General features: G+C 51.1%; 1 long non-coding RNA gene across 1 annotated transcript in view; it reads right to left on the bottom strand.

Moving 5' to 3' along the window:
- Positions 1–6588, bottom strand: part of LOC112547149 (uncharacterized) — a 47746-nt gene extending 41158 nt beyond the window's left edge. Inside the window, exon 1 of the long non-coding RNA XR_012902366.1 lies at positions 6387–6588. This is a non-coding gene — a long non-coding RNA (uncharacterized LOC112547149). The remainder of the gene's footprint in view (positions 1–6386) is intronic.
- Positions 6589–26074: the final 19486 nt, after the last annotated feature.

The following is a 26074-nucleotide window of genomic DNA, read 5'->3' on the forward strand; positions in this document are numbered from 1 at the left end:
GCAATGGGGCATTTAACCCCCAGAGCCCCCTGAGGGATGGGAAGGGGCTGCCAACACCTCTCCCACAGGGGACTCTGTGTGTGGCAGAGAGAGAAGAGTACAATCCTCGGCAGAGAGAAGAGTACCACTGTCACTGCTGCCTCTGGAGCTCAGCTGCTGCTCCTGGAGGGAGATGGGTAACTCATGCTGCCGTCCCTGCCTTTCTGGGCCTCTGTCAACTCTCCTCCAAATGGGGAGGGAGAGTGGAGTGAGAGGGGCCCTGTGTCATGGGGTGTCTAGGGACCCCGCTGGCCTAAATCCAGTTTTGGAAGAGAGAGACGGGGATAGGAGAGGAGGCTCGGGGATCCCCCCTTGATTTAATTTCCCCTCCTCAATACTTTCCTCTGAGACTATTAAATCTCAGCCCGACCTGCCAACCTATTGGCCAAGGATGGCTGAGCTGGATCCCTCTCCTCCTCACACGTCAATGTCTCTGTGCCAGTGAAATGGTCACACATGGAAAATCTGAGTCCTCCCCCGCTGCTGCTCCTCAGCAGGTGCCCAGCATTGCCCCCCACCCCCTCCCCAGATGGCCTGCCTTTGAGGGGAGTTGGTTTCCTGCCGCAGGGTTAAATTCATGCCCTAGAGGTGTGTGGCAACAGCAGGGAGCAAGGCGTCACCCTGCCTGCCACCAAGGCTATGCTCCTCTGGGAACTGCTCCAAACGTCTTGTCAGATTTCCACTCTGCTGGCTCAGCTCAGGTGGGGCCTCTAGGAGGTGAAGGGCTGGGGCTTGTCTGGGTTGGGTCTGTTGGAAGTGGAGCGGATTTCAGTTGCCTCCAGAAAAAAGCTGCTTGTCCCATAGGATTCTGCTGGAGTTCAGTCGCTTGGCACGTTGCTGGGCCCTAGAAATAATGGGCATGGGGAATCTGGCTCTGTAGTGAGACAGGGCCTGTTAGCGCACACCAGTGCCAATCCCCATGGGATGTGATCTGCCCCATACATCAGTCCTGGACATCGCAGCAACCAGCGCCGGGCAGGAGATGGGTACGCCATGCGCACGCGGTGTAGCCATGCAGAGGGATGGGTACTAATCCTGAGAGAGAGATAGACAGTGGGAAAGACATGGAGAGAGAGATCAGACAGAGGATGGTGCTTTGACTTCTGGGAAAGATCTTTCCATTTCCTGCTCTGCCAGCTGGGATGAGGCACTGACTTGAACCACTTCCCTTGAGTCCTCGCTCTGTGCTGGTTGAGATCAGACATGGTCTAGAACTTTCTAGTAATGAGGGGCTTATGAGGCAGGAAAAAAGCCCCTCTCCTCCAAAGGGACTGGTGGAAGCCCCATGCATGAGTCATTTCAAACTGGCCTGGGATCACTACTAGAGAGTGAACTACAGGCAACAAGTCGTCCTCTGGGCAGTGGGGAGGGAGCAGCTGCGACCTCCACGCTCTCACTTTTCTCTGCCTTTCTGTTCCTCTGTGTCGCTGAGCTCACTAGGCGCAGCAGCCAGCAGTGTGGGGTTCAGCTGGGTCCCTGCCAATGAATCACACCATGACCCAGCTGCCGGCTCATCCCTCTTGGGGACGGGGCGGGAGGGGATGTGATTTCAATAGGAAGGTTTAATCAAAGTGCAGCGCAAAGCCATCTCAGTGTCGCATCCCTCCTGGAGGTTGTGCAGCTCACTCAGCCCTGCAGGCAGCGTCTCCACTGCCCGAATCGTGAAGGAATGGCAAGGCGTCTCCAGGAATTAAAGACTGCTCTTGAATGAAAGATTATGTCATGTGACAGACCCTCCAGGAATACGTCCAACCCAAATTAGCAACCTCAGCTCAGCTTCTCAGATGGTCTTGGGTTTCCTGGTTCCATAGGTGTTTGCTAGCTTCTGCTGGGGCCTGGTAGGGTGCTGAGGGGGCACTGCCCCCTGAAGGAGCTCATGGAGCTTTGTGCCCTGTTGCCGAGACAGCAGCAAGGGATGCAGGGAGCGACATCGAGAAAGTTACTCTCTGGGAGTGTTTGCCTCAGGCTCACAGGCCCAGAAGCTCTCTGACTTCCAGCATCCATGCCACAGACCTAGCCTAGGTGGTAAGTGAGAGGAGTGAGCTCCATTTCTCCCTCACAACACACCACCATGCTAGGAGGATGCTACTTAGGACCAGCCCTGGCTAGGAATGGGGTGAAGCAGGATGGGTGGGAGAAGCTTGCACAGCACATACACAGGCTGTGCTTGGTGCTAGCCAGCCTCAGTTTCCCTTTTGCTTGGTGCTGCAGATGACTGTGGAAGGGAAGCAGCTGGCTTTAGTGGTAGCTGTGGTAATGTGTTCCTGGACATCATCTACCCTCTGCGTATGATACAGGTTCATGGGTCCGCTTCTCAGCTCTGCAGTTCCTGACAGCCTCTGCTGCATCACCCACAGAGGGTGACAGCTGGCCTCCCCCTGCATGGATCCTGCCCAGCCCTGGACCACCTCCTGGAAATGCACAGAAAGAACTCATCCCTTTTGCAGTGTGTTCTGGCCTCTGCAGCTCCCAGTGTACAGGTGGCCTGGGTACTGCTTCTTCGTGCTGCCCAGACCTGGAGACTGTGAACATCTGCCTGAGCTCAGGTCCCAGTCCCATGAGGATGCCATGTCCTAGGTAAGCTGCTGACCTCAGTGAGCCTCACATGGGTTCCCTTCCCTCTGCAGGGACCAAACCCCATGGAAGGAGGGTGGAGGAAGGAGTACTTTGGCCGGAGCAACACATAGAAGGCCAATGTTTCCTGTGCCTGTGGCATGTCTGTTTACAAATGGCTCCACCCTGGGTTCAAGCAAACCAGAAAAGTAAGAATAAAATACCCTGGGCGAAGGGCTTTAGCAGAACACGTGTCTGTGTGAACGTGAGCCCCACTCCCGGGCCTGGCTGGGAGATCACTTGTCCCACAGCTCACATTATAACCCGGGCAAGGTACCAGTGACACTCTCCCTGAGCCCGTTCTCTGCGGGTCACGGACCTGACGGGAAAGCTGAGCGCTGTGACAAGTGCTAGAGCTGGTGTACCGGGAAGGCTGCTACCCATCTGTGTGAAATCTCAGGTGAGCATTATAATCCCTGGTCTCCTGGGCGCTCTGGCTGACTGATGGTAGCACCCGTCAGTGCTTCTCTGTCTCTTTACATGCGCTGCCTGAGGTGGTGTGATCTTGGAAGCCCCCTAGCACCCACTGGCAGCATTACTCACATGAAGCCTGACACACTCATTGCCCCAGCTCACTGCTTTCACAATCTGTATCTCAAAGGTGTTGGGTAAAATCTCCTGTGCAAACTGGTAACAGGCTGGTCCCGATAATCATCGCTTGGTGTCTGTACAGGGTGTGTCCAAACAGTTACAAATGTGGGCGGCAGGCAGAGCATCATGCACAGCCTGCCCTAGAAAGCGGTAAGCTTATTTACATGTCTGACCAGCTTACGGCAACAAGCACACTGATGGATAAGGGGAAACAAAGGCAACAGGCTAACAAGGAGAGGGAGATGACTGTTTAACGTCACATCAAGGGATGGAGTCTGTACCCTAGGATGCCTTCTTGGCTCCGGAAACAGAGACAATAAACTCTGTGTAATGGGGGGGAGAGACATTTGAAGCATCCATGCGCTAGAAGACAAAGGAGAGCAGCACCCTTTAAGGATGAAAGATGCATTCTCTTGACCTGGACACGGTAGCTCAGGGCTACTCAACACGCAGGAATTGTGTGTGTGTGTGTGAGGGGGAAGTTTGACATCTTCCTCTGATGTACCACCAGGAATTGGGTGCCAGACTAAATGGGTCAGTGGGGCAGCTGTTGGGATCTGGGACGAGGGAGGAGAAGGAATCAGAGAATGATTATTTGTCTGGAGCCCCCCAGGCCTCTCATCTGCCCTCATCATTTACTTCTGTATGAGCAAAGGTTGTTCCCATATGTTTGGGTTTGGCCCCCGGGGGGTCAAGATAAGCACAGGCTGAGGACAGAATGAACCATGGAGCCAGAACTCCTCTATATCAGCGCTGAGAAGCATCCCTGGTCTCGTGTAGCAAGCCATCGCTGTACTTCCTCTGAGGATAAATAATGGAGGCCAGTCTCCAGGGCTGCTTGTTCTCGCTCCTTAAATCCTCTTATTAATTCACTTCCCCCCACATGATTCCATCCCAATTTGCTGTGTTCTAGCAGGAAGAAAGTTGATCATTAACTCCTGCCCAGTAATTTTCTCCACAGCATCCTCAGCCATACACAGCCACTACCTGGCATTATCAGACGGTAGTGGGTAGGAGTGCTGACTGCCTAGCTGTAGACTGTGGGGGTAGGGAAAATCCCAGAGGGAAACGTCAATCAACGGTACTTTTTATTTTACAGCTTATTCTACACGGCCCTTTCAAGAATGAATAAACCTAGCAGAGCACAGCTGGCAAGGCTCTCGCCATTAACTCACTCCAGATGTGGAGTCACATGTTGCAGATTCTAATTAACGACATCGCTGAGGAAATCTCTAGGTACAGGGAAGGGGGAGGGTGATCTGGAAAGGGCAGTTGACATCCACTGCCCTGAGGCTGTTGGCAACCCAGCGAATGCTCAGATGGTGACAGGATCTCCATGTGTCCCCTGTAGCCCTTTTGAGGCCAGAGGCTGATCTTGGAGGGTCTGATCCTGACCCTCGCAGAGAGAGGGAGCAAGCATGAGTGAATGTGTAACCATCACAAATAAAAGGTCCTGAGCCTCCCCTCAGACACATTTGTCCAAATCTGACAGAAGCCCCAGGAAGGTCTGAACAAGTTCAAGTAAAATTTGTGTGCGCTGGACTGGAGATGGAAACCTACCCCAGAATTTCCCTGCAGAACTGTAAAGAGCAGGCTACAATTTGTACTTGGAATTTCAAGCTACTTTTTGGGACCAAAGAGGTTCAGATACAGCCCAGCACTTGACTGCTTATGATCTGAGTGGAACTGTTGGGGGATCTTCCTCTCCCTAAGTCTTCATCAATTCTCAAACCATCTGCATCTGCCCAATGCATCCCCCTGTACTTATCAATACTTATCTAGCTTCTATTGCTATAATATCTGACCATCTTGGACTCATCAAAGTATCTACTGTCACTACTTCCATGTGAGGAGGGGAGTGCTACTAGCCCAGTTTTTACAGATACGGAATTGATGCACAGAGAAAACAAGCGACTTTCCCAAGGTCACACAGGAAGTCTGTGGAAGGGCAAGGAATTGAATATTGGGGCTCTCACCTCCCAGGTTAGTGCCCTAGCTGCTGGACGATACCTGCTTTATGAAACATGGCCACCCTGGAGCTGTGCTTGCCTGGTAGAAGAGTGAGTAATTTGGGGTATTTCTGTAGTTGCCATCCTATCTGCTCCTTCCCACACACCTTTTGTATCAGCCTTCTGGAGCTGTTAACACTGAACTCTTTGCCTGTGACATGGCTAATCCTCGGATCAGACATTTCTCACCACCCCCTGTTCTATCCCAGAACCCCTGACAAACTCGTTGGAGAGTCTGGAAAGGCGTGTCCCACCAGATGAGGCAGGAGGTTTGTAGTGGATAGGGGATGGTTCAGCAGGAATCGGAGAGAGCCCCGGCTGGGTAGCAGTAACCAGACAAAGTGTGTCTTTGCCCATGAACGTTTATGCTCCAATAAATCTGTTAGTCTATACGGTGCCACAGGACTTCTTGTTGTTTTTGCAGATTCCGACTAACATGGCTATCCCTCTGATACTAGTAACCAGAGGGTTAATCCTGGAGTCCTATGTTCCTGATAATCATCTCCCAGAGCACAGAGAGAATAGCAGACCATCAGGCTGTCCCAGGGAGGCAGCCCTCATGGCCTCTTGTGCCCAGAGATACTCTGTCAGCCTCTGCCACTGTCCTCACATAGTGCATGGGCAAAATGAAAGTTTAACATGTGCCTTTTACAGAGCGGGGCGGGGGGGGGAGGGGGATGGCAACTTTGCTCACATGCTTACTGGCAGCTGCAAATCTCTGCTTAGCCTTCAGGTTAAGGCTGATGCTGATGCCTATAGTAGTGTTTCTCAGCCTTTTCCAGCATGCAGACCCTTTTCAATCTATTACAATTTTACAGACCGCCCAAACAATAGAGCTGTTTTCAAACATTGCATTACTTGATAATCATTTGAAATGTAGGATAGTTCATGTTATCTAAACAAATATAGTAGTATTGAGAGATAATACAGGGTGTCCACATTGAAGTATAGCAACTTTCAGGTGCCATATATTTTTATTGCATAAAATTTCATTGGATCCACCAATGCATTCTTGCTAGCGGCCCATCTAAACCCTTCCCACACTCCAATGGCTTTTGTACGGTTAGCGCGGGGGACATATTCATGTAACATGATCGTTTCAAAAAGGAGAAAAAATGGTAAAAAGTGACTGACCCGTTTGTAAGCCGACTCCAGAGCACAGTTGTAGCTTGTCAGTGTCAGTGCGGGCTGAGGGACGAACAGACTGCAGGGCACGGAGCTTCTCGGCTCCCATTCGCTGCTGTTCGCTGAGAGGCTCTGTGCCTGCAAGCAAACAAACTAAGACTCTGCAAGCAAAGGAATGTCTCAGTAGAGTACAGCAAAGTCTGCAGCACTTCCCAGGGTCACTTCCCAGCCCAGCAGGGCAAATCGCTGGTGCACTGGGACTTTTTATCCACGTGGAGTGTCTGCAGGCACAGAGCCTGTCAGCTCCCAGTCCCTGCCTTTTGCTGTTTTGGGTCAAGAGGAGCAGCGGGAAGAGGCAGCCAGCACAGCCCTTGGCCCATGCTGCTTTCTCAGCTCCCACCCTCTCTGTCCCCTGCCCATCCCCAGAGGATATGGCGAGGGGGATCTTGTGGCCAAAGGCAGTTCCTGCCCCAGCACTCTGTCCTTAACTGGGCATGGAGCCTTGGGGGAGAAAAAAACAAGAAAAGGAAAAGAAAAGTAAGGATTGGGCCCACCGTGGGATTGGGAGGGGGCTGGAGTGTAAACAGCAGCACAGCTGCTGGTGGTGGGAGGACAGATGGTCGCGAACAGCGAGCCCCATGCGAGAACTCCCTGGCGGAAAGTCTCAGTCCCACAGTGGGCCTGATCCTTACTTTTAAACTTTCCGCAGACCCCCTACAGTACCATCACGGACCACCAGGGAGCCATGGACCAGAGCTTGGGAACCACTGGCCTATAGGATTAACCTCTCCTTTATGACCTGACCCGCAGCAGAGCTGAGGCAAAGGGGGATGTAATCTCCATGTCTGCTCACTCCTGAGCATCCCCCACCTGCCGCAAGGTGACCCAGTCTGGAGGGGAGAGGGCATCAATCTCTCTGTTCCCCACATAAATCCTTATCTGGGCTCTCCTAGAGGGGCTGGAGCAACTCACACAGGCCCCTGTCATGGCATGAAAGTCACCCTGGAGACCCCTTTTCACCCAGGCCTACTTAGGGTTGCCAGATGGTCTCCCAAAAAATACTGGACACGCAGTATTTGATTGCGCAGAAGCCTTGTGGGGGCGGGAGGAGTGTCCGCCCACTCCAGGCTTCTGTCCGGTGTGCAGCCAGAAAAATCAGAGAATACCGGACATTGCACATGTCCGGTATTCTCTGATTTTTTTTACCGGACAAAGAGCACAAATACCGGACTGTCCGGTAGAATACCAGACACCTGGCAACCCTAGGCCTACTGCTGCAGGTGAGCCTCGCCTCACTTCCCTTTTCCTAGATTATAGACAAGTCCAGGAAGACCTTTTGATTGTAAATCAAGAATCACCTTGCCCCCCTTTTGGTGCCTCATTTATCAGTGAGAGCCATAGTCATGGGCAGAAGGCCATTCCGATACACCCAGAGATCTCTGTCAGGGCTAGTTCCCCTAGCACGCTCCAGCTCCTTCCTGCAGGAGACTCTCCTTTCCTGCCCCTGAAAACAGCATCTGATCTGGGAACTCTCCTCAGCACCATCTCAGAGTGAGCCCCTTTTTAGCCCTTCCTTTGCAGGAATCCCCCATGCTCCTCTTTGGGACTGGGCTGCAGGGGTGAGCGCCACACTCTCTCCATAGGCAGCTCTCTTCCCTGGTTCTGTCAGATGGGCCAGTCCTTCCTAAACAACAGACCAGTGGATTAGCCAGCTATAGGGCCTTTTCCAGCTTCTCCCCTAACTGGCCCCCTTTCCCTTACAGAGGCTTTTCAGTAGGCCAACCTTTCCCTGCTACTAGTATCTCTGCCATCTACTCTGCTATGAAAGGAATCAGTCTTTATGCGGGTCTCCTCCTCCCGGCTCATCCCCAATTGGTTGGGAAAGATGGGGAACCTTGCCCCACTCTCCCTCCACAACTCTTGGTCCGAGGTCCTTAAAGAAACAGTAATGGGATTTCCTCCCAAACACTTCTTATTCTGGGGACCACATCCTCTCCCCCATGTCTCTTCAGGCCTGGGTATATATAATCAGACCCTTTAACTTTTTAAAGGGCCATGCCACGTGAAGGGGTGGACTGACCCTTAGGAATCACTATCTTTAAGGAACAGACTCCCCTGTCATATCCCCAAAGACCCAAATTTAGAATTTTCCAGAAAAGCACCAAAGAACCAACATCAACTCATCTTTAACCCAATGGAGGTAGGAATTTATCAGTTCTTTGTCCCCTTACTATGAAACTTGGAGGCCTGATGAAGACTGTGACAATAGGGTCAATTTATCCACAGGAACCTTTAGCTCCCCATGTCTAGCTGGATAGCAGCTGATGTGGGAATAACAGAAATCATGACAGAGTCACACTGTGTTGGTAGAGTCAAAGGCGTTGGGGATTGGTACAGATAAAAAAAGAGACTGGACGAGTCTCCCGCTGAGGACCAAGGCACCTGGGCAGTGTGCATCCCAGTCAGAACAGGAAGAGATGCAGAGCAGCCTTGCAAAAAGAGACCCCCTGGGGGGGGGGGAGGGGTTTGAAATAGAAAGCAGACATTGATATGCAGGAATCTCTTCTGATTTAAATGCACTAAGACTCTGTCCCAGGGACTTTAGTGGAGTGGTGCTGAGTGACCCCAGTTGGGGATCCGACCCACACAGTAGAAAACTCCCATGTCCCATGAAATCCCTTAGCCTACCACAGAAGGCCTGATTTGCCACTCTCACCAGGGTGAGTCCATTGGCTTCCGTGGGGTCGCTCCTGATTTCCACCAACGTGTCAAAGAGCTGGTCCACATGATGCAGGCTAAGCAGATCAGAGGGGTGTGATTGGTAAAGCGCTCGACACGTGTCGCAGTGTGTGAAACAGGAAGACATTGGTGGGAATGAGGTACCTTGTAGGGTGCCAGCAGCAGGGTCTAGGTGGGAAAGTTAGAGTACAACGTGTGTGATTTCTACATGCCTCTGGCACGCTTTGCCACACCGCGTAGACTAGGCTTAAGAGGAGAATCAGGCCCAAAGACTAGAGTCACTTGAGCAACACGGTATATCCCGTCATGCCCAGAACTAGCTGGAAATGAGGGTCAGTGGCCCGTTTGTGCTTTCTCAACATGCCCTTACAGCGGGAGTGAGCATAGTGCTGGGTCTGCTCCACAGAGAGCACTACTTGACTCAGATTTATTTCAGCCCAGCCTGGTGGATCAGCCCTTTTCCTTGCCTTTACCATGCCCCAAGAAGAAGAGGGTGAAGCTAACTCTGTCCTTCCCAGCAGGCCAACAGCCACCACAGGCCTCAGAACAAGGTGTGTGTGTGTGGGGGGGGTCTTGTCTCTTTGCCCCTGGAAGGAAGGTGGAAGGGTCAGGGCTGGGGGCAGCGAGCCCTCAGTGCCGCCTGGCCCGCAGCACCACCCCCTACCAGCCCTCAGAGCTGTGTGGAGTGGTGTTCTGGGGGCAATTCAATGAGGTCCGGGGCTCTGGCCGCCATTGCTGCCTCTGTGGCAGCTGGAGCCCTGGCCCCTTTGAATCACTGGGACCTAAGGCAACAGCGCCCTTCTTCTCCCTTTGCCCCCTGCCCCCATCAGCAGGCCTGGTAAAGAATGATGCCTGGACAGGGGAAGAACAAACAGGCACATATAAAAAAAGAGGGCTGATGCAGCCACAACCAGGCCATGTGATGCACTATGTGTGTGCCGGATGTTTTGATTAGGGTCTATCAATCATGAGCACTGGGGATGTGACTGGAGGGAGTGGAAGAGGTGGGGAGCTGTGCTCCTTTGCCTGATAATCTCCCTTCCTTTCTCTATCAGACACATACAGGTGAAACCAGGCACACGTTGCATACTGCCTTCGGCTCAGCAGCTCTTGCGGCTGCTCTGTTGGTCTAGGTCTAGGGCATGACTCAGGCTGACACATCCCTGCTCAGAGCCCTGAGCCAGGAGCCTCCATCTAGGACGTGCCTTTCAGTTCCTAGCCCCAGATGCCCACCAGCCTGCCCATGCTGACTAACACAAAGGCATCATCATCACCTGTGTCTTCCAGCCAATCAGAGCCCTCGTGCTGGGATCACCAGTCAGTGGGATGGGCCCGGGGTTTCCCTTCTCCAACCTGTTTCCGAGCCACTAACTGCATTGATCTGCTTTTATGATATGATGAAACAGGCTGCAGCGGGCATGGGACTGTGCCAAGATCCCCGGTGAGGGGTGTGGAAACCCAGGTGAACAGGCAGGCGGATGGCTAGATGGAGAAAGAGACAGAAATAATTGGAGGTGAGAGCCAATTGGGAGAAAAATGCAACAAAGGGCGAGAGCGTCTGGGTGGCGCGGAGCAGCGATGCAGTGTCATGGACACAGATACATTGGGTCTAAAGCCAGCGCGAGGGCATGAGAGTAACACAGAGCAGCCCTGCCGTGTGCACACTGATTGGGCTCAGAAATCCCTGGAGTTCTTACAAGCAGCGCGAGTTGCTCTGGACTCTTCCTCTGGTGTTATCAACTGGCCAGGAATTCTGGGAAGCCGAAGCTTCCTGCACCCCTGGGACTGTTCATGCTGAGCTGGAGGAGAGAGCGTGAGAGAGAAGGAACGTGGCAGACAGAGCAGATTCACGTGGGCCAGCACGGTATCCACAAGCTCAGTCCTCTTCAGCTGAGTGGCCGGGAAAAGAGACCTGCAAACAAGCTCCTAACATGCACTGGGGCTGGGAACTCCCAGCCACTCCCCCCACCCCTGCCAGGCTTCCTGCCAGGCTCCTAGCGCCGATCGTGGCTTCCCAGAAGGAAAAGATTCCATTCTTTCCTAGGGATTGGGATCAGCCTTAGAGGCAGCCTGGCTCTGGGCCTGGTCAGGCTCTAATTCCTAGGGAGGTCTTTACACAAAGGATTCCCCACTACAGGTCCCACCTTTGCTGCCTTTGCTGAGTGCGAGTGGGCGGGGTTCCTGTTTTTAACATCTCAGATCAGGCTCACAGAATGCAGTGCCTAAAATCCTAGTAGTCAACCTACACTAGAGTTGCAACCCATACTACTAATGCTGGGAAATGTGGCACAAGCACATCTGGGGGAGACGAGGCCAAGTAATGTACACCTCCTCCAGCCAGGGAGAAGCCACACTGACAGGAGTGGGTCTCTGGCCCCATTCACAGCATTGGGGCACTAGAGGTTATGGTCACAGAGACGCCTGAAATTCCTGCCATCCATTGGGGGTTGTTTGGGCTTCCCTTTTGTAAGGTGTTTAGCTCAGTTTCCCAGGGTTACAGACGCTATGGTATCTCCACTCCCTGCAGCTGCATTCCTGACCCTACCCCATACCCTGCACACTTCAGTTCATAGTAAACTTTAAAAACACCCGAATAGTCTGGTAGCTCTTTGAAGACTAACAAAACAGGTAGATGGTATCATGAACTTTCGTGGGCACAAACCACTTCTGAAGTGGGCTATACCCACAAAAGCTCATGATACTAGCTACCTGTTTTGTTAGTCTTTAAAGTGCTACCAGACTATTTGGTTTTTTTTTTTTTAAAGTTTATCCTGTACAGACTAACTCGGCTACCCCCTGAAACTTCAGTTCATGTCGCTGTTGTGATACTTCTCAGATGTGTGGCAAAATCTCGACCCAGCAGGGATGGGGAACTTTGCTGGGAAAGAGCAAGCCAGGCCAATTCATCTCCTGAGGGGGAATCTTCCAGGCACTTGGGATGGGTGGGACTTGGCACCTCTCCCTTAGAATGCCTGAGATGAAGGGTGGACAGGTTGCATCTGGACTGGGGATGGCAGGTCTAGTTTGCAGACCGGAAACTCAAGGCACTGGCAGAGCAAACACCAGAATATGTTGAACCACCTCTTCCCTCGAGGCTACTTACTGCCCTGTGGGGGCCTGTAGTCCAAGTACCTAGCAGGAATGAGGTGGCCTGCTTAGCGGAGACAATGGGGCTCCTTAGTGAAAAGCAACAATGGGCCCCGAAGGGTGAGGAATGAAACATCAGATGGAAAGAGAGGACAGGATTTCATTGGAGAGCTCCATCTGGTATGGCCTGGGGCTGCTCTCACAAGGGTTTCCTGTCAGAACTGAGATGGATAGTCTGAGGGAATCCTCACTTACAGCAGGGCACTCCCACGTGGCTTCGTCTTCACCAGAAAGAGGGCAAGAAATGGCAGGGAGTTGAGAAAAAGGCAACCAGAGAGGCCAATGAGTTGGGTGGATAGGAATAAAAATCTGGACAAGTCTGGTTTAACCATGAGTAAGATGTAAATACTCGTATGCCAAGGATGTAAACCCCAGAGGGGCAGAAGAGGCATGTGAGTGAACTAAGGGAGGGGAGCTAGAAGAGAAAGGTGAAATTACACAATCATTTAGCCTGGCCATCAGGAAATGTTTCCTAACAGGTGAGGGATCTATGAGGCTCTGGGACTTTCCCTCAAGCAAGGAGTGGGAGCCACATAATCTGAGGTGTTGACAATTAGACTGTATAAACAAAGCACGGGAGAATAGATTAAATAGGGAACAATCCTGCCCTGACTTCCAGAAAGGGTAACGGACAAGCGGGGACCTTGTGAATTTCTCTGTCTCTAATATTATCCTGATGATGGTGTATTATACTGGAGGGAATTTTACTTCATGAAGCTTTTTTTTCATTGTGTCAGATGGTCACAGAGCTGGACCCATGGGGTGAGGAGAAAACTCCAGACGCAGAGCAGGGGAATCCTTTGAGCTGATGAAAACTGCTGGGGAAAGGCACAGTTGGCTTCCATGAAATGCTTAATTTATTGTGGCCCAAGAGGAAACTGGGAAGGAGAGAGGGAGAGAGCTTGCCATACCCAGCAGGGTGACGGGTGGGGCACTGGGAACTGGCGTTGTTCAGAAATTATCTGTCCCTGGATCTCAGTACTAACAATAACTAGAACCTGCTGCCTGAAGTGTCTCTGGGCCTGGAGGAGGCTTTCTCTCATTTGCGTTGGAAAGCGCCTCCTGTGACCACTGCACTCACAGTTGGAACAGCCTCCAAGTCTCCTTTTATCATCACAATTATTTTTTAATAAACGTTTCCCGATTAGCTCCAAGGCGTGTGGCTGAGAGGCCTGGGAATTCACTTCCTCCCCTCAGTCACTCAGTGAATTCCAGGCCAGCTCAGAGCTGCAGTAAGAAAGAAACTGAGATGAGAGCCAGATCTCTGAGGAGGGGATTAGGACATCAGCATTTCACCTCAAGAGAGGTTTGTCCCCATCAAAAAATCATGGAACTTTCTAGGATAGCTCAGAAGGGGCGAGGATTGAACTGGCAAGGCTGTGCTGAAAAGGAATAAGGGGAAATGGGAAGAATTATAGGTGGTCTGGGGGAGCCCAGGGCTGGGATAGCAGGGGGCTGCAGGGCAGGGGGAGGGGCAGTGGCAGAGCTGTATGTGGGGAGCCCTGGGCTGGGATAGCAGGGGGCTGCAGGGCAGGGGGAGGGGCAGTGGCAGAGCTGTGTGTGGGGAGCCCAGGGCTGGGATAGCAGGGGGCTGCAGGGCAGGGGGAGGGGCACTGGCACAGCTGTGTGTGGGGAGCCCAGGGCTGGGATAGCAGGGGGCTGCAGGGCAGGGGGAGGGGCACTGGCAGAGCTGTGTGTGGGGAGCCCAGGGCTGGGATAGCAGGGGGCTGCAGGGCAGGGGGAGGGGCACTGGCACAGCTGTGTGTGGGGAGTCCAGGGCTGGGATAGTAGGGGGCTGCAGGGCAGAGGGAGGAGCACTGGCAGAGCTGTGTGTGGGGAGCCCAGGGCTGGGATAGCAGGGGGCTGCAGGGCAGGGGGAGGGGCACTGGCACAGCTGTGTGTGGGGAGTCCAGGGCTGGGATAGTAGGGGGCTGCAGGGCAGAGGGAGGAGCACTGGCAGAGCTGTGTGTGGGGAGCCCAGGGCTGGGGTATTGGTGGGGGGACTGGTGCAGGTTAGGAATGAGAGGGGTTGGCAAATTTCTGCAATTGGCTCAGAACCAGCAAGAAATTAAATAAAGAGGAGGCAGAGAAGACAAAATGGTCTCGATCTGTAAAAATCAGAGGGAGAGCTTGCCATGGGGTGAGGTCTCCAGCTATTGGAATAGCAGGTTAGCACCTTTGCAGAGCTGAGGGTGCAGGAAGTCCAAGCCTGCAATAGCAAGGGATGTGGCTGGTTGGGACTGAGATACCTGATGGTGTCTCAGTCTTTCACTTCTGTGTGCATTACAAACGTCTCACTTTCACCCCATCCGGAAAAAAGGCATTTGATTGCCCTCCTCCGTGCATGGCAGCTGTTGGGTCTAGCGACATGGTGTGTGTGATGAAGGAGGGGTAGGTGCCCTAAAAGGCCAGGCAAGGTTGGAAAGGGGACAAGAGGCATGACACTACTGCTGTGATAACTCCAGTCACCTGAAGAAGTGGGCTGCGCCCGCAAAAGCTCATGATACCATCTACATGTTTTGTTAGTCTATAAAGTACGACCAGACTATTTGTTGTTTTTAACTAACCCAGGGTGTCCACAATGTGCGTGGCTAATGCCTGGTTTGTACGGGTGTGATGAGCAGAAAGCTTAGTGCCCCAGATCCCGAACCAAGTGGGGGAACAAAGGAGCAATTGACAAGAGCAGAGGTGCCAATGGAAATGAAAGGGAGAGGCCTGGGGACTTCCGAGCTTGCCCGGCTCCTGCAGGACTCCAGGAAAGCCTGGGGAAGGTGCTCCAGGAGAGGCGTTGAGTGACAGATGAGCCTTCACTCAGCCCTGTTGTTCCTTTAAGGCATGCGGAGTATGGGAGCTGGGACATGTCTGTGTTTCACACCATTCAGAGACATCATGCAGAGGTAGGGCGGTGATGAGATGCTACCTGGTGGAAGTGGAAATCACCCGTTCGGACCACCCTGCAATACACCCTGTGTGTAAGAGCAACAGGGCCCTCCTGAGAAGGGACTGGGGATGTGTTTGGAAATTGCCCTTGAAGCCTGTGTGAGATGATGAGCCCCGGGGAAAGTCTGTGGATAGCTAATCTCCACTCACATGGGCAAGGCTGGAGAAACACTCCTCAGTATTGCTTTGGGCCATTGGCTCATAACCTCCCCGATGCCTTTGCCACAGGATCTAAGGCTACCTGGAGATTCTGATTTGCTGGGGCTTTGAGGGGTGAGAGAGGCTGCTTGGAGCTTCCCCTTTGCCAGCCTTTCTTCCTCCTCTCTGCTCTTTCTGGATCTTCCCACTTTGGCTGTGTTGCTGGCTTTCCTGCTCCCACCTCCTCCTCCCCATGTCTGCCTTTGCGGTGTGCCAGAGGGAAGCATGTGGTGGTAAAAGGAGCATCTCGGATGCCTATGCCTGGGAGGATGTGTGGTGATCATCAGATCCCACCATGATGGGAAGGGTAGAGCCAATCCACACAAAGAAATCAGGGTCATCTGTGTATCCTGGGTCATTTGTGTTAGAGCCAGAGAACCACACCTCTTCTCCCTCCTCTGACACTCTCTTCTCTTACAGCTTTCAGTTGCCTTCAGTTTTCATTCTCCTTCTTGCCTCCAACTGATATGCTAAGGATATGACCTCGCCCCTGCCTGCTCCGCCTCTTTCCTCCTTTTCCTCCGCTCTGTACTGTTCTCTCTCTACCTCCGTGTGACTGAAACTTGGCAGGACTTTCACAGACATGTTCAGTCTTTACAATGACCAACCCAAGGAAAGGCCAGAGAACATCTTGAATGGAAGAGGGTGGGGATCTGCTATCCACTGATTCCTATGAGTTCCAAGTAGGCGGGGAGTGAGATTTCTTCTCTACTCATTAATATCTGGCCCCTTGCCAGGCCAAACTAGCTAGCTGGGGAAAAAGAAAGCATATCCAAGCAAGAGGTGAGTTCTCCATTGAGGCTGATGGATCAATCCCTCTGCCTTTGCTTCTGGGACTGGAGAACAGGCTGTAGATGGTGGGGCCTGGGCAACTGGTCTCATCGAGGTGCTGTCCAGATACCTCAGATTGTGATACTGCCCAAGGGTGGAGTCTGTGAAGGAATAAATGGGAAGCAGCAGGGGGGAGAGGAACGGGCCTTTGGGGAGATAATCTGCATTGCCCTCTGAAACTAGCAGGCCAGCACCTACAGTACATGCACTTGTGTATGAGTGTACAGGCATGCACTCATGTGCCGCTTGGGGTATGTGAGTGTACATGTTTGTGCACAAGGGTGTCTACTGCTTCTGGGTACATGTCTGCCTGTGTGCCCTTTTCTTGTGTTTTCTGAAGGGAGAATTCCTTCTAGAAATCCTGGGTTCCGGTTTGGCCATCTCTGCCCCAAAAGGAGAGAGCAGAAATAGAAAACATCCCCAAGAAAGGAAATGGAAAGACTGAGAAGGATGCAGGGCTTTAATTCAGGAGACATGGGGGAGATGAGGGCTGTGAAGTGTGGAGGGGAAGTAAGGGGAGACAACATGGCTAGATATAAAATAATTAATGATCTAGAGAGGATCCGTCAGGCAGAGATCGCTGTGTCCCACAATAGAAGGGGAACAGGGCATGGGATGAAATAAAAAGTCAACAAGTTGTAACCAGATAAAAGGAATTATCATGCAGCAGTGGAACTCTGCCAAACAATAAGGTTCAGTGAAGTTTCACTGGCTATATCTTTATAAAGCTGTTATATTTGCTGCTGTATCCAGCATCTGCAGTGAGATTGGCCCAGATAAAATTCCCATGCTTACTGGATGTATGCTTCAAAGTATACACAGAACAATCTCTTGGAAGCTGGGATGTGGAAGAATACATATTCTCCCTGGTCTCCATTGCACAGCTAGGTGTGTGACCGGAGTGTGGAGGACGGATTATGCTTCCACTGAAGCACGTGGCAATATGAACTGTCAGCTCTTTGGGGCAGGGACTGTTCTTTTGTTCTGTGTTTGTACAGTGCCTAGCACAACAGGCTCATAGGCTGTGATTAGCGCTCATGGACAGTACGGGAATACAAATAACACCACAGAAACTGGTCCCTGCTGGAGGGTTGTGTGCTCAACCAGACCAGCTAATTATCTACTCCTGTCTCATGGGGCCAGGCTACCAGACTAGAAGAACCAGTCGTTTGCTGTTTGGGAAGAGCCAGGGTTCTAGGCTCTGATCTGGTAGGGGGTGGTTGCTGCTGAATAGGCGGCCAATGCTTGTTAGATTTTCTCACTTGCTCTCCGTGCAGTGTTGGCTTCACTTCCCATAGTACTGAGCCAGTGGCTATGAGGGATTGCGGTGTTGTTCCTGCAGCTTCTAGGAGAAAGCTGTCTCTGGGTAGCCTTTCATCAGGCTTTACAGGCACTGGTCACCACTGGATCAGTAGCAGGAATGAGACAGAGCCAGCTGCTTCCAACTGTGATTGCCCCATTTCTGGTTTGAGCAGGGTGAGGGGAGGAGAGTGGCCTATTCTGAGCAGGTCATATGCTAAGGATATGACCTCGCCCCTGCCTGCTCCGCCTCTTTCCTCCTTTTCCTCCGCTCTGTACTGTTCTCTCTCTACCTCCGTGTGACTGAAACTTGGCAGGACTTTCACAGACATGTGAAACACAATGTGGGCAACACAATAGGATCCCCCCACCCCATAAGACTCCAGGGGACAGAGGAAGGGGCAGAAGAATAGCTTCCCCATCATCATAACCCCTCTCATTTCCTCAACATGCCAGATTTTTGGATGCTCTCCAGGCATGTGAGGTTGTCTCACCACTAGTTCTAGTGTCGAGTTGGGATGTAGGAAGAATTCGAGAGCTTCCTCTTTGTGGGATCTTGGGCAGCTTTGGCCTCTCCACCAAGTTCACTCTGTGACTTCATTCCTTCATCAGTTAACTGTAAAAGAAACCAAAGTGGAAAGAATAACCCTGACGGACCTTGGAGCCCCTCGTCCTCTAAGGGGAAAGAAGTTTCATGATTATTACTGGAATTTGCTGGAGCGGTTACTAGCAATAAGCTGCTTCTAGTCAGGGCCAAGCACTCCCACACCAACTGTCCTACCAGCTCAGATGCAGGCCTAGCTAGGTGGGCCTGCTTCCTGGCAGAGAGGTGTTCTGAAAACAATCCACTGGTGCCAAAGCCGGGGTGTGACAAGGACAGAAGTTAAGGTGGGAAGTATGCATATGGGCCTGGCTCCCTTCAGACAGCACCTGCATGGGCCCTCTACTCCTTTGGAAAAAAGATGCTTTTTCTGTTAACTCTTGAGTCCCAAGAGACAGTGACAAGTAGAAAGAGAAGCAGCAATTTGTGTTTGACAGGTACTAACAAGTCAGAGCTTGGAAGTCTTCAAAATGCCAGGGCATCTGTGCACAGCACATCATCAGGCCCTCCAAAGAGGCAGGCCTGCCCAAAGCTGCAACTTGGCACAATGTGGCTGCAGGTGAAGTGGCACTTTAGCCAGGTGCCCTTGTCAGTGTCCTGCTTGGCATTCAAAGTAAATAAATGACACGAGTCTCTCTAGATATTTCTGTCCCCTCCCCACCCTAGTACCATGTAGACCATAAGAGACTTGTCCTCACAACACCCCTGTGCACCATCCCCATTTCACAGAGGGGGAACTGAGGCACTTGCCCGAAGGTGCACAGTGAGTTTGAAACCAACTCTTCTGAGTCCAGTGCCTTACCCACAAAGCCACGCTTCCTCTCTGCAGTCTCTGAGTGATACCAGAGTCATGGGTGTTACATCTGTCATGCCTCCGTTCTCCAAGGGGCATCAAAGATTATAGGATTCATGAATCAGAGCTTTGGAAGGCTCTTAGAAGAGGAATCTGGCACTGGGAGCTCCTTGTTGAACATGGGTAGAGTATTCCCTATAGGTAGCACAGGTGTGGCTGGCAAAGGCAGACAGTGAAAACTCTGCGCTCATGTAATAACAGCATTATCCTCATTAGAGGCATCCACACACCCTTTTCTGTTGTGGTTAGGTACAGTTGGTCCCTAAGGGTATGTCTACACTGCCACCCTAGTTCGAACTAGGGTGGATAATGTAGGCATTCGAACTTGCAAATAAAGCCCGGGATTTGCATGTTCCCGGGCGCCGCCATTTTTAAATGCTCCGCCATTTTTAAATGCCCCGTAGTTCAAACTACCTGCCCGCGGCTACACGTGGCACGGACTACGCAGTTAGAATTAAAGCTCCTAATTCGAACTACCATTAAACCTCCTTGCAAGCAGGTAGTTCGAACTACGGGGCATTTAAAAATGGCCGCGCCTGGGAACATGCAAATTAAGCCCGGGATATTTGCAAGTTCGAATGCCTACATTAGCTACCCTAGTTCGAACTAGGGTGGGAGTGTAGACGTACCCTAAGAGAATGAGCAGACTGAGGTATCTGTCTTGGCCCCATCTGACGCTAGCTTAGTCTGCATCAGCTCACACGGTTCCCCTGGGACAAGCCTTGGCAGCCCTCTCCTCACCTGACCTGAAAATAGGCCCTGGTAGCAAATGCTGTCCCATCAGGGCCTGACCTCCTATCACACCTCCCTCACAGTGGGCTGTGGCTGTTCTCATTGGCTCTTCTCCCTCACCCTCCTATCCTTGGACATTCCACCTCCCAGCGTCTCTCTTTGGCTCCTCGCCAGACAGCGTGCCAAGACCTCATTTAGCTGAGGAAGAGGATAGGAGGATGAGCTCCTCAGGCAGCAGCAATGAGCTGTCGTGCAGAGATTAGGCCAAGACCATACTCCTGGTGGCAAGGACTGGGAGCTCCAGTTGTTCACTGAGTGCACAGTTGTCGTCTGAAGTGCTTTGGAATTCTCGGGTATCCAGGTCCTTGGTGAAAGCAGAGCAGAGAGAGGCTGAGAACCTGTCAACAGCATGCTATGGACTATGAACGCAGCCAGCTCAGCCAGCCTGCAGTGGACGGGTGTGCCGAGTCAGCCATCTTGGCCAAGAGCCTAACCCCAATCAACAGAGCCAGTTGTCAGGCAGAGCCCTCTGACTCCAGGATAAAAATCAGGCTCTGCCTGACAACTGGCTCTGTTATTTGGGGTTAGGCTCTTGGCCAAGATGGCTGACTCGGCACACCCGTCCACTGCAGGCTGGCTGAGCTGGCTGCGTTCAACAGGGCTAATGACATTCTGAGGTTCTGCTCCTTGTCCCCACTGAAACTCCGCCTGCCCCAGAGGCTGTGGGCAGCCCAGCAGTGTGGGGGCTTGCATTCTTCTTGTCTTTGTGTTAATGACCTCTTCTCCAAAGGGGCAGGAAGTCACTGGCTGGGCAATCCAAGGCAATAAATCTCAGACTCTTTAGCAGGTCTCCATCTGAGACACTGACTAGCCTGGGGTGAGGTGGGAGACCCAGAACCTTTGAGAGATAGATGAACATTAGGACAATGTGCCTTTCTCCACAGCCCCATTACTCATGCTGAACTTCACATTTGAAGGTTTTACTTGTGGGTGGCATGTGGCCCTCCATTGAGGGCAGGAGATCTCCGTCTCCGCCTGAGGGGTGATAGCAGAACAGTAACAACCTCTCCTCCAGGTAAGAGAGACATTGGGAACTCTTTGGGACCACTGCCCATTTAAACCTCATCTTTCTGTCTGACAGCTCTTCCCCTACCCCTGATCTGAGACGCTCCCAAGAATTCCAGAGATTAGACAAAAACCATTCACACTGTTTTTCCAGTTTGTTCCCTCTCTGTCTTTATCAGCACTTTGTATGTGGTTACCTTTCCTCTGTTGTTTATGTGGGTCTTTTATACACCATTAAGGGACAGCAAACCTTTAAAAAAAATATGAGACTGACCTAGAATCTCGAGTTAATATGTAAGACCTGGAATGACTTCCAGATGTCAGGGTTTGGTTGGTCACTGTCCTGAGTGTGCAGTGATTGCTGCTGTAACACTTATTTAGACATAAAATAATCATAATATACTCATTTTGGAAAATGACTTGAGTTCAAATTAATGGTTTCCCTTCAAAAAGCCACAGACCCTGAAAAAATTATAGCTGGTAGGAAACCGTCTGCTTAGCAACACATGACTCTTCATGATTATATCCTCCCCATTGCTCCATTTTCTTAATTGGCTCCCCATTGAATACAGAGTCCAGTTCAAGGTCTTGGTCTACTATTCAAAGCCCTCCATGAAATCTCCCCTAGCTACCTCACAGGTTGTGTCTCAATGCATGATCACGACCTGCGATGGCAGCAATGAATCAGCCAGCTGACAGGGAAGGCTGGTGAGTGTGGGGGAGCTTACATAGGAGCAGGGAACGTGCCATAGAAAAGCATGAAAGCATGAACCGCGTGTAACGGATGCTGTCATCCCTACCTGAGTCTGCACAGAGACTAGAGCAATACTCTTGAGAGGTATGAACTATCCCGTGCATCTTCACAGAGTGTTAACTCCAAGACCCATTGCTCTGCGGAGCCCAGACAACCCATCCCAGCAGAGAACTCTGTGTGTGTCAGAAGAGAAGTGCCGTGGGCTCAGCCCACCCATCAGTGTGGCAAGTACTTAGAGCCGCTTCAGCTTCCCTGCCTCTCCAGAAGGTGGGGGAAGAGTACTCCCTGCGGAGGGAATGGAGGGCTTCTATTGCCACTCCTGGATTGAACAGGGGATTGCATTCTGCTGCTGGCACCCCTGTTTCTTTGAGAGAGAAGTTGCCTCTCTGCCACTGCCATTCTAGGTGGAGAGTTGGGGTTGCAGTGAAAGGGGAGGGGGCGTGTTGTGGTGTTGCCTTAATCCAGCCCTGCTGGGCCCTGTCTCTTAGGCTATGTCTAGACTGCAAGCCTCTTTCGAAAGAGAGCGTCTAGACTGCACGTGGAACTTTCGAAAGAGCAAGCCGCTTTTTCGAAAGAAAGCACCCAGTGAGTCTGGATGCTCTCTTTCGAAGAAGCCCTATTTACATTCAAGAACGCCTTCTTTCGAAAGAAGCACTTTCGAAAGAAGGCGTTCTTCCTCGTGAAATGAGGTTTACCGCCGTCGAAAGAAAAGCCGCGTTCTTTCGATTTAATTTCGAAAGAACGCGGCTGCAGTCTAGACGCAGGAGAAGTTTTTTCGGAAAAAGGCTACTTTTCCCGAAAAAACCCCTGAGTCTGGACACAGCCTTAGGGTCATACACCTCAGGCAGGTGAAATCTGTGGAGAGCCAAATCTCGGCCCCCGTTACTCCAATGCCACCAACGGTGCAGCCGATGCAGGGATGTGAGTAACTGGTATCGCTTCTCATGGCTCTGGTGCCAGCTCTTTCAGCTGTACCTCACATTGGTTAAAATCCGTGGCAGACAGCTGGATCCTCTGGATCTCGGAAGTCCCTATGAAAGCTGCCGATGCTGGGAGGGAGCAGCTCTTGCAGGGAACAGCCAAACACCCTGTCCATCCAGGCACTGACTTTTAACACAGAAGTCCCACCCCAGGAAAGAACCTTGACACAAGCAAGGAGGGATGGGACCGTGCATAAGGTCAAAGGTGAAAGTTTAAATGAACCCACTTGCTATCTGGAGGAAGCTCAACACTTTATGATCTGGGCATCATAAAATGTAACAAATCCCAAGGGGAGGCCCAGGAGAGAAGGTGGTGCAGAGCTCACAGGGTGAGAGAAAGGGGAAATAGGTGCTCTTTTCACAGTGCTGGTGACCGATCTAGCGACTCTAAGGGAGTCCCTTGCCTTCCTTCCTGGGGTTGGAGGCTGGAGAGGAGTCTGCAGGATCAGTGACAGCCTCCAAAAATGAGTGGGACCATATTATGCTTTAAACCCTTCTGCAGAATCTGTTCCAAGCCCCACTGCTGAGGGCTGGGTTACTGGAACAGCCAAGATCTACATCCAGAGAGGGTGTGGCAGCCTTGTGCTTCAGAGAGTCTAGCATGGAATTTCCCATTGGCAGAAGCACTAGGTGCAAAGGATCTGGATCCTGCAGGGAGATTTATGGCTGAGTTAATATTGGGAACGGGTGTGTGTCATGAAAATGCTGATCGAACCCTCCCAACTGCTGGAATGGCTCTGGCTCCCATTCTAGAATGTGTGTTGGAGAGGCAGCGATTCCTTTTTGGGACTTGGGTCAAGGATCATGGAAAAAGTCATTTTCTTTTAAGACTTCCCGCAGAAGCTTCCATGGGCTGGAAATACCTTCTGCCCCGTGTTCTCCTTTGTCACATTTCTGCCAAAGGAGCTCAGTGCTCTTAAGGGGATTTTTTTTAATGGTGCTTCCCTTCTCCCACTGCAATTTTTGTCTTTGTTTCTCCAAGTACCTTGCTTTCACACTATATTCCAGCAGGTGACTTGCATTCTCACCCGTTAGTTGTGTTGCCTCTTCCCGAGTGAGCTCTTACACGAACTATAACTTTTCGGAAAGTGCTTTGTTTAAAATCTCAGCTGCTAGATAACGGAAAATCCCCTTTGGATCCTTTTGGCAGGGGTTCTGTGGCTTTTGCATTTGTGTGCATGTGCTGGGAGAGATTAAATAGCTAAGAAATGAAGAGCAAGGGGAAGCTTCTGATGGGACTTCTTGGAATGGCTCTGGCTCCCATTCTAGAATGTGTGTTGGAGAGGCAGCAATTCCTTTTGGGACTTGGGTCAAGGATCATGGAAAGAGTCATTTTCTTTTAAGACTTCCCGCAGAAGCTTCCATGGGCTGGAAATACCTTCTGCCCTGTGTTCTCTTTTGTCACATTTCTGCCAAAGGAGCTCAGTGCTCTTTGCCCCTATATTGCCCCTATTCCCATAGTATCTGTGTGTCTCCATCATAGCTTAGGCACATAGGCTGGAACGACTATAACAAATGCAGGGAGGTTCATTGTAGTGACGCTGTTTCTCCTGCCACAATCAGGTCTGACTATTACAGTTTGTTTTCAAAGTCCTGTGCAAACTTTCATTAACGCTCACATCCCTGCCTCGGGCAGGAGGTCCATATCATCTCCATTTCACTGTTGGGCAACTGAGGTACTGAGCTGCAAAGCCCAAAAGCCACATAACAAGCCTGTGATGGAGCATATGGATGCTAGACCTCAGGAGCAATGCTCCTTCTAATCTAGTCCATCCATATGTGGAATAAATTGTTTTGTGCACTGAGGTATGTGTGAACATGCACCACTTTGATGTCCAGTCCCTGCTCAGTCCAGTAGCTCACACTTTCTGTGAGCCCTCCCTTTGTCCCTGCTTCAATGGAAGCAGGGACAGATGCGCTGGATGAATGTACTTATCCAAGTGGCTGTCAGTGCTGTGAGGTGAGCTCTGCCCCCACGGAGAATTCCTACAAACCACTGGCTTCTAAGCAGTGGTTAGAAGCAGTGGTAGGGATTGTGGCTGGCTGAGGTGTGTCCAGCATGCTGCAGCTTTGCCCCTGCGACTGCACAGCCTTCGTGCCATAGCTGCCAGGCAGTGCTCCTCTGAATCCCAGCTTCACCCATTTCCTTGCTGATGGTGATAGCCCAGGGGAAACATGGTCTGAGGATCACAGTCAGCCTATGACAGTGGGCAAGGCACGCGCCTTCAGCCCTGGAGCCTGCATGGTCCACTCCAAGAGCACAGTGAGGAATGCCACTCTTACTTGCGGATATAGAGAGTTGCTCTGTGAGAATGGCATGGTATAACTTGTCCATAAGGATAACTTTAGCAGACCTGATTCACCACTGCCTTGCACCCTACTAGTGAGGCGAGAGTGTAACATGCTGCCATTCTTGTCTGGAAACATTTTACCTCCACCTTGCACTCACTAGCCTAGATGTAAAGGGCTGCATGAAGTATAGGGCAATAACAAATTGGGCCGTATATAGCCCTGGACATTAGCATATTAGAATCATAGGCTTAGAAGGATCATCTAGTCTAACCCACTACCAAGATGCAGGGTTTGTTATGGCTAAATCATCCAACACAGATGGCTATCCAGGCTGCTTTTGAAAACCTCCAGTGAAGGTTTTCAAAAACAGAGTAGCCAACCTCCCAGGGCAGTCTGTTCCATTCTCCGACTTTTTGCACAGTTAAGAAGTTTTTCTTGAAATTTAATCTAAATCTACTATGCTGTAATTTGAACCATTGTCTCTTGTCCTACTCTGGATGGCAAGAGAGCACAACTTTTCTCCATCTTTTTTATCACAGCCTTTTTAGTATTTGAAGACCACTATCATATCCCCTCCCCCACCAATATCTCTTCCAAACTAAACATACCCAGTTCCTTTAGCCTTTGCACAGATGGTTTGCATTTAATCCCTTTGATCATCTTTGTCGCTCACCTCTGGATCCTTTCCAGTTTCTCCACATACTTTTTATACACTGGTGACCAAACTTGAAGACAGTTCTCCAAGTGAGGCCTAACCAGTGCTAAGTAGAACAGTTCTGTCACCTCCTGTGGCTGGCACGCTATGCCTCTGTTAATGTAATTTAAAATTGCATTTGGTTTTTTTGCAACAGCATTGCATTGCTGACACATGTCAAGGTTGTGATCCACTACAACTCCCAGATCCTTCTTAGCAGCCTGCTGCCAAGCCAGTTATCCCCCATTTTGTATTTGTGCATTTGATTTGGCTTCTCTAAGTGCAGCACCTTATATTTGTCTTTATTGAATTCATTTTGTTGTCTATAGCCTGGTTCTTCAATTTATCAAGATCTCTCTAAATTTTAGCTTTATCCTCCCTGGTGTTGGCACTCCCCAGGTTTGAGTCATCTGCAAATTTGATCACTATGCTCTCTATGGGTATGTCTAGACTACATGCCTCTGTCGCTAGTGGCATGTAAAGTAGACTACCTGACATAGTCAATGAAGCCGGGACTTAAATATCCCCGGCTTCATTAAAATAAAAATGGCCACTGCGCTGTGCCAGCTCAG

The sequence above is a fragment of the Pelodiscus sinensis genome, chromosome 3 (assembly GCF_049634645.1).
Source record: "Pelodiscus sinensis isolate JC-2024 chromosome 3, ASM4963464v1, whole genome shotgun sequence".
Taxonomy (NCBI): Eukaryota; Metazoa; Chordata; order Testudines; family Trionychidae; genus Pelodiscus; species Pelodiscus sinensis.